The sequence below is a fragment of the Mus musculus genome, chromosome 3, assembly GCF_000001635.26.
Source record: "Mus musculus strain C57BL/6J chromosome 3, GRCm38.p6 C57BL/6J".
Classification (NCBI taxonomy): Eukaryota; Metazoa; Chordata; class Mammalia; order Rodentia; family Muridae; genus Mus; species Mus musculus.
This window is the reverse complement of record NC_000069.6, coordinates 90,982,046-90,990,833: the sequence shown is the minus strand read 5'-3', so window position 1 is coordinate 90,990,833 and position 8,788 is coordinate 90,982,046.

The following is an 8,788-nucleotide window of genomic DNA, read 5'->3' as shown; positions in this document are numbered from 1 at the left end:
CCCCAGCCAGGGGAATCTAGATCTTACTTACCAAAGCTTAGGACCCAGCAACCCAGAATGTTTGGCAGATTTTGTACAAGCATTTATAGGCAGTCCCTGGCTGGACACATGACTCTTTGGGAAAGATGGAATCAAAAGAGAATAATGTGGTGACTCTGCCAAAAATGAAACTCCTCTCTCTATCTTCTGTCCCTACCTCCTCTCTGCCCCCAACCCCCTTTCTCTTTCCCACCTTCCCTTGCTTACTACCTTGCTCTGTCTCCTTATTTGTAATTTTCAACATGAACTGGGTTCTGGATTGGAAGGGGACTGTGATGTCTTTCATTTCTACCCCTCCTTACCAGTCTTGTATACCATGTATACCAGTTGCTATTCACAGAGATCTTCTGGGGCTCTAGCCCAGAAGGAGTAGTCAATGAGTTGTACTCTCTGAAGGGGAGCAGGGAGCCCCACTGAACAGAGCCAGCTGGGGGTTGGGATAGGTCAGGGCCTGGGCAGCTTCCAGTGGTGACAGCATCAGGAGAGAGCCCTCTTCCCTTGGAAGGGTTACAGCTCTTATGTGACAGAAGCTCTCAGATGATCCATGATGGTAATTCTCATAACTTTAATCCTTCTGAATAGGATATTATACATTTTGGTGTGAATTGGGATCTAACAGCAAATGCTTGCAGGTGTGGAGGGTATTGGGCTGCTTCACCTACCTGACTGACTTGTCAGGATTCTCTCCATGAGGTGCTGTGATCAGCTGACAGAGGCCTGGTTGGGGAGCAGGGAAGCACCTACCATCCTCTAGTATGAGGTTCCAGGGCTTCCAAACCCACGCAACCTTACCAAGTTTTCTGGTACAGTCCACTGCCCCGTATCTCATCTTCATTTTCATAAGCAAGACAGCCTGCCTGTCATTCCATTCTGTAACCATCAGAGGCGGACTAGGTATCTATTGGAAATGATACAATTTGCCTCCCTCACATTCCATCCAGTCTTGCCTACTTAAGGAGTGACTCCTCTCCCATGTTTGCCTGGGTCTATTATAGTTTGTAGGAGGATAAGTCTATTGGTAGGTTTGTTGATCAAGGTTAAAAGAATTGTGGGAGGTGACAAATGTTTATATTACAGATGAAGAATTTGTTGCCCAGAAAGAGACATACACAGGGCCACATAATTGGTAGCTTACCCAATGGGAACATAACTCAAATATTCAAGTTGTTACTTAAGTGAAATTCTGAGCATCTCTTCTCTGTTGTGAAGTGAATGAGAATTCTCAGGAAAAATATGGTTCCAGAACTCTTGGAATCACTCTTCCTGATCTGGTCCCAATTTGCACCCAGCTCTCAAGGAGCTTACAACCCACAAGACTACTATTTTGCTTATAAATTATTGTTGTTGAGATGCATTAGCTGTACAAAGTAGTGGATTTCATTGTAACGTGTCATATGTACAATGCCCTGGTATCCTACTTACCCACTCTATTACCCTTTCTAATTTCTCAAAGAAGACATTTAAAAATGGTCAGTCAGAGACCTGGGATAAGAGAGGCACTCAAGAAACAATGGGGGTGATCTTAGCTGTGACTCACTACAATGGGGATATGGAACGTGAAGAGGCCACCTCCTGTATTCAGTGAAGTGATAGAAACATCAACCCACCCACAAATCTTTCAATACAAAATTTATCTTATCTACAAGAAATACAGACATGGGGGATGGATCAGAGACTGAGGGAATAGTAAACCAATAACTGGCCCAACTAGAGAGCCATCCCATGGGTGAGCACCAATCTCTAACACTATTAATGATACTCTGTTATGTTTGCAGAAAAGAACAAGTTGTCCTCTGAGAGGCTCCACCCAGCAGATGACTCAGACAGATACAGGCAGTCAAAGCCAAACAATGGATGAAGCTTGGAAAATCTTATGGAAGAATAGGAGGAAGGATTGTGGGGCCTTAAGGGGATAGGAACTCCATAGGAAGAACAAAAGAATCAGTTAACCTGGGGCTCACAGAATCTGAACCACTAACCAAAGAACATACATGGGCTGGACCTAAGCCTCCCCACACATGTAGCAGACATACAGCTCGCTATTCATGTGAGTTCCAAACAACTTGATCTATGGTCTGTCCCTAAAGCTATTGCCTGTACTTGGATATGTACTAGAAAGGTGGGCTACCTTATCAGGACTCAATGAGAAAGGAAGCCTTAGCCTCAAAGAACCCTGAAATGCTAGAATTAGGGGATACCCAGAGAGACCCCACCCACTCTGAGGAGAAGGGGGAATTGGGGAAGGATTTTGGGAGGGGTAACCAGAGAGACCCCACCCACTCTGAGGAGAAGGGGGAATTGGGGAAGGATTTTGGGAGGGGTAACCAGAGAGACCCCACCCACTCTGAGGAGAAGGGGGAATTGGGGAAGGATTTTGGGAGGGGTAACCAGAGAGACCCCACCCACTCTGAGGAGAAGGGGGAATTGGGGAAGGATTTTGGGAGGGGTAACCAGAGGGAGTAAGTGAGTGGGGGTGTAAAATGAATAACTAAAAAAATTAATTTAAACTTAAAAATGGCCAATCAACGTTTTTAAAAATTCTTAAACTCTTTAGCCATGAAGACAATGCAAATTAAAATTACTTTGACACACCATATGCAACTCTATTCTTTCAGAAAAGCTATCACTAAGAAGACAAAAGACTGCATTTGAATCCTTATCCCCCCCCACCCCCATCAACTGAGGAGTTGGAGCTGAGGGGTTTTGCAGCCAGAGCTCCTCCCTGAAGCTCCTGGGGACTGGACCACCAACCAAAGAATACACATGGAGGGACACAGGGCTGTGTATATGGCAGAAGATGGCTTGGTTGGACATCAGTGGGAGGAGCAGCCCTTGGGCCTGAGGGGGTTCCATACCCCAGTGTAGGGGAATGCCAGGGCAGGAAGGCTGGAGTGGGTGGGTGAGTGGGGGAGCACCTTCATAGAGGCAGGGGGAGGGCAGAATAGGGGATTTCTGGAGGGGACACCTGGAAAGGGGATAACATTTGAAATGTAAATAAATTATCCAACAAAAGAAAATAAAAAAGAAGACAAAAGACAATAAAGCTAAGAGGGCAGGGAAAGAAGACTCCTTATTCATTATTGTTAACTGAAATAGCAAATATGAAGAACCATGAGGAAGTAAGCAGAGAACTACCATGGGAGTCAGATATATCACTCCTGGGCATATACCCAAAAGATTCACATTCTATTAAAGGGATACCTGCACATCTGCATTTATGACTACTCTTCAGGATTCCAAGAAAATTAAATCATATATACATATATATGATTTAATCCTCAAGTCTATCCAAGGTTAAGAGCATCTTCTACCACTAAGGACAGACCATATGTGTCAGGGGCCTCAGACCATCTCATGTATGCTGCTTAGTTGGTGGCTCAATGTCAGAGAGATCTCAGGGATTACGTTTAGTTAAAATTGCTGGTTTTCCTATTGGATTGATCTCTTCCTCAGCTTCTTCCACCCTTTCCCTAATTCAATGGCAGGGGTCCCTGACTTCATTCTAATGGTTGGGTGTAAGTATCTGTATCTGTCTCAGTCAGCTGCTTTGTTGGGCATCTTGGAAATACCCATACTAGGCTCTTCTCTGTAAGCACACCATAGCATCAGTAATAGTGTCAGGCATTGGAGTCTCCTCTTAAGACGGATTCCAAGTTGGGCTGATCAGTAGAACACCTTTCCTTCAATCTCCTCTTCATTTTTTCCCTGCAGTTCCATTAGATAGGAACAATTCTGGGTCAGAATTTTTGAATGTGGGATGGCAACCCCATTGCTTTACTTGATGCCCTATCTTTCTTCTGGAAATGGACTCTACAAGTTCCCTCTGCCCCCTATTGGGCATTTCATCTAAGGTTCCTCCCTTTGAGCACTGGGAGTGTCTCACTTCCCAGGTCTCTCGTACTTTCTAGAGGGTCCTCCACCTCCTACCCATCCCTCGAGGTTACATATTTCCATTCATTCTTATGACCCTTGGGGCTTCTATCCTGTCTCTCCCCCTTTTCCTCTCCCTTTCCCCTCTCCCACCTAGGTGCCTTCCTCCCTCTGCCTCCTATGACTGTGTTCTTCTCTCTTCCAAGCAGGACTGAATCATCCTCACTTGGGCCATTCTGCCTATTAACTTTACTGAGTTCTGTGGCTTGTATCCTAGGAATTCTATATTTTTGGCTAAGATCCACTTATTAGTGAATACATACCATGAATGTCCTTTTGGGTCTCAGTTACCTCATTCCAGATGATATTTTCTAGTTGCATCCATTTGCCTACAAATTTCATGGTGTCCTTGTTTATAATAGCTGAATAGTATTCCATTGAGTAAATCTACCAAATATTCTGTATCCACTCTTCTGATGAGGGAAATCTGGGTTGTTTTCAGCTTCTTGATATCACAAAAAATAGGCTGCTCCAAAAATGGTAAAATATGTGCCCCTGTGGCATGGTGGGGTATATGTCCAAGTATGGTATTGCTGGGTCTTTAGGTAGATATATTTCCAATTTTCTGGGGAAGAGAAATAATCTTTTCCAGATTGATATTCAGAGTGGTTGTACCAGTTTGCAATCCAATTGCATCAGCAATAGAGGAATGTTCCTCTTTCTCCATATCCTCACCAACATGTGCTATCTCCTGAGGTTTTGATCTTAGCCAGCCTGGTTGGTGTGAGGTAGAATCTTAGGGTCGTTTTGATTTGCATTTCTCTGATCATTAAGGGTTTTGGGCATTTCTTTAAGTGCTTCTCAGCCATTCAAGATTCCTCTGTTGTGAATTCTCTGTTTAGTTCTATACCGCATTTTTAAACTGGGTTGTTTAGGTTTTTTGGAAGTTAGGTTCATGAGTACTTTACATATTTTGGATATTAGCCCTCTATCAGATGTGGGGTTAAAGAAGATTTTTTCCCAATTGATTATGTCCTATCCCTAACAGAAGATTTTCAGTTTCATGAAGTCCCATTTATTAATTTTTGATCTTAGAGACTGAGCCATTGGAGTTCTGCATAGGAAATATCACTCTTTGTCAAGAAGTTTGAGACTCTTCCAAACTTTCTCTTTTATTAGATTCAGTGGATCTAGTTTTATGTTGAGATATTTGATCCACTTCGACCCAAGCTTCGTGCAAGGTGAGAAATGTGGATTTATCTTTATTTTTCTACATACAGACTGTCAGTTAGACAAACACCATTTATTGAAGATGCTTTCTTTTGTCCATTGTATATTTTTGGCTTTTTTGTCAAAGATTAAGTGTCCATAAGCGGAGACGCTAACAGCTTCTGGGTCAGGCAGAAACCACAGAGATTATGGGGCAGACCGCATTTCAGGCTTCAGACATCCGGTCACCTTCCCTGCCAGAGAAGAGGTATCTGCCTCGCCCAGGAGGGCTTTACTACAGCATCAGGGGGAGCCATCTTGGATTCCCGGATTCTGCCAAGTCTGGTGTGTGCAGGTGAGAGTGTGGACTGCAGAGGCTAATGGCTTCTGGGACAGGCAGAAGCCAAAGAGCTTTTGGGGCAGACCGTGTTTCAGGCTGCAGACACCCGGGCACCTTCCCTGCCAGAGGAGAGGTGTCCAGCCCACCTGAAAGGGCTTTGCCACAGCATCTGGGGGAGCCATCTTGGGTTCTCAGACTCCGCCGAGACTGGTCTGCTCAGGTGAGAGTATGGACTGCAGAGGCTAACAGCTTCTGGGACAGGCAGAAGCCACAGAGCTTCTGGGGCAGAACACATTTCAGGCTCTAGACATCATGGCACCATCCCTGCCAGAGGAGAGGTATCCGGCTTGCCTGGGCAGGCTTTGCCACAGCATCTGGGGGAGACAATGTGGTTCATGGATCCCGCTGAGACTACTCTGTGCAGGTGAGAGTGTGGACTACAGAAGCAGATTCCAGGACAAACCCTGTTTCAGGCCTTCATCTTCAGCCAGGAGGCAGGTCCGAACACCAGATATCTGTCCACCTTCCCTGCAAGAGGACAGCTTGCCTACAGAGAGTACTCTAACCACTGAAACTCAGGAGAAATCTACTCTTCCAGGTCTGCTGATAGAGGCTAACAGAAACATGAGAGGAACAAGCTCTAACCAGAGACAACTGTAACAACTAATTCCAGAGATTACCAGATGGTGAAAAGCAAACTTAAGAATCTTACTAACAGAAACCAAGACCACTCACCATCATCAGAACCCAGCACTGCCACCTCAACCAGACCTGGGTACCCAAACACACCTGAAAAGCTAGACCCGGATATAAAAGCATATCTCATGATGATGGTAGGGGACATCAAGAAGGACTTTAATAACTCAAAGAAATACAGGAGAACACTGCTAAAGAGTTACAAGTTCTTAAGAAAAACAGGAAAGCACAACCAAAGAGGAGGAAGTCCTTAAAGAAAAACGGGAAAACACATCCAAACAGGTGACAGAAATGAACAAAATCATACTAGACCTAAAAAGGGAAGTAGACACAATAAAGAAAACCTTAAGTGAAGCAATGCTGGAGATAGAAACCATAGGAAACAAATCAGGAACCATAGATGCAAGCATCAGAAACAGAATACGAGACATGGAAGAGAGAATCTCAGGTGCAGAAGATTCCATAGAGAACATCGGCACAACAATCAAAGAAAATACAAAATGCAAAAAGATCCTAACTCAAAACATCCAGGAAATCTAGGACACAATGAGAATACCAAACCTACGGATAATAGGAGTAGATGAGAATGAAGATTTTCAACTTAAAGGGCCAGCAAATACCTTCAACAAAATTATAGAAGAAAACTTCCCAAACATAAAGAAAGAGACACCCATGAATATACAAGAAGCCTACAGAACTCCAAATAGACTGGACCAGAAAAGAAAGTCCTCCAGGCACATAATAATCAGAACAACAAATGGACTAAATTAAGGTAGACTATTAAAAGCAGTAAGGGAAAGGTCAAGTAACATATAAAGGCAAGCCTATCAGAATTACACCATATTTTTCACCAGAAACTATGAAAGCCAGAAGATCCTGGACAGATGTTATACAGACACTAAGAGAACACAAATGCCAGCCCAGGCTACTATACCCAGCCAAACTCTCAATTACCATAGATGGAGAAACCAAAGTATTCCACGACAAAACCAAATTCACATATTATCTTTCCACGAATCCAGCCCTTCAAAGGATAATGACAGAAAAAGAAAAAAAAAAAAAAAACAATACAAAGACAGAAACCACATCCTAGAAAAAGCAAGAAAGTAATCCTTCAACAAAACTGAAAGAAGACAGCCACAAGAACAGAATTTCTCCTATACAGATACCAGGTAACAAAAGTTAAATTAGGATCAGGTTAATGATCTAAACAGTCCTATGTCCCCTAAAGAAATAGAAGCATTCATTAATAGTCTCCCAACCAAAAACAGCCCAGGACCAGATGGGTTTAGTGCAGAGTTCTATCAGACCTTCAAAGAAGATCTAATTCCAGTTTTTTACAAACTATTCCACAAAATAGATGCAGAAGGTACCCTAGCCAATTCATTTTATGAAACCACAATTACTCTGATACCTAAACCACAGAAAGGCCCAACAAAGATAGAGAACTTCAGACCAATTTCCCTTATGAATATTGATGCAAAAATACTCAATAAAATTCTCGCTATCTGAATCCAAGAACATATTAAAACAATCATCCATCCTGACCAAGTTGGTTTTATTACAGGGATGCAGGGATAGTTTAATATACAGAAATCCATCAACGTAATCCATTATATAAACAAACTCAAAGCTAAAAACCACATGATCAGCCCGTTAGATGTGAAGAAAGCATTTGACAAAATCCAACACCCATTCATGATAAAAGTCTTGGAAAGATCAGGAATTCAAGGCCCATACCTAAACATGATAAAAACAATCTATAGCAAACCAGTTGCCAACATCATTGTAAATGGTGAGAAGCTGGAAACAATCCCACTAAAATCAGGGACTAGACAAGGCTGCCAACTTTTTCCCTACCTATTCAACATTGTACTTGAATTCCTAACCAGAGCAATTCGACAACAAAAGGAGATCAAGGGGATACAAATTGGAAAAGAAGAAGTCAAAATATCACTTTTTGCAGATGATATGATAGTATTTATAAGTGACCCTAAAAATTCCACCAGAGAACTCCTAAACCTGAAAAACAGCTTTGATGAAGTAGCCGGATATAAAATTACCTCAAACAAGTCAATGGCCTTTCTCTACACAAAGAATAAACAGGCTGAGAAAGAAATTAGGGAAATAACACCCTTCTCCATAGTCACAAAAAAAAAATAAATGAATAAATAAAATACCTTGGCATGACTCTAACTAAGGAAGTGAAAGATCTGTATGATAAGAACTTCAAGTCTCTGAAAAAGGGATTAAAGAAGACCTCAGAAGATGGAAAGACCTCCCATGTTCATGGTTTTGCAGGATCAACATTGTAAAAATGGCTATCTTGCCAAAAGCAATCTACAGATTCAATGCAATCCCCATCAAAATTCCAACTTAATTCTTCAACAAATTAGAAAGGGCAATCTGCAAATTCATCTGGAATAACAAAAAGCCTAGGATAGCAAAAACTCTTCTCAAGGATAAAAGAACCTCTGGTGGAATCACCATGCCTGACCTAAAGCTTTACTACAGAGCAATTGTGATTAAAAAAAAAAAAGACATGGTACTGGTATAGTGACAGACAAGTAGCCCAATGGAATTGAATTGAAGACCCAGAAATGAACCCACAAACCTATGGTCACTTGATCTTCG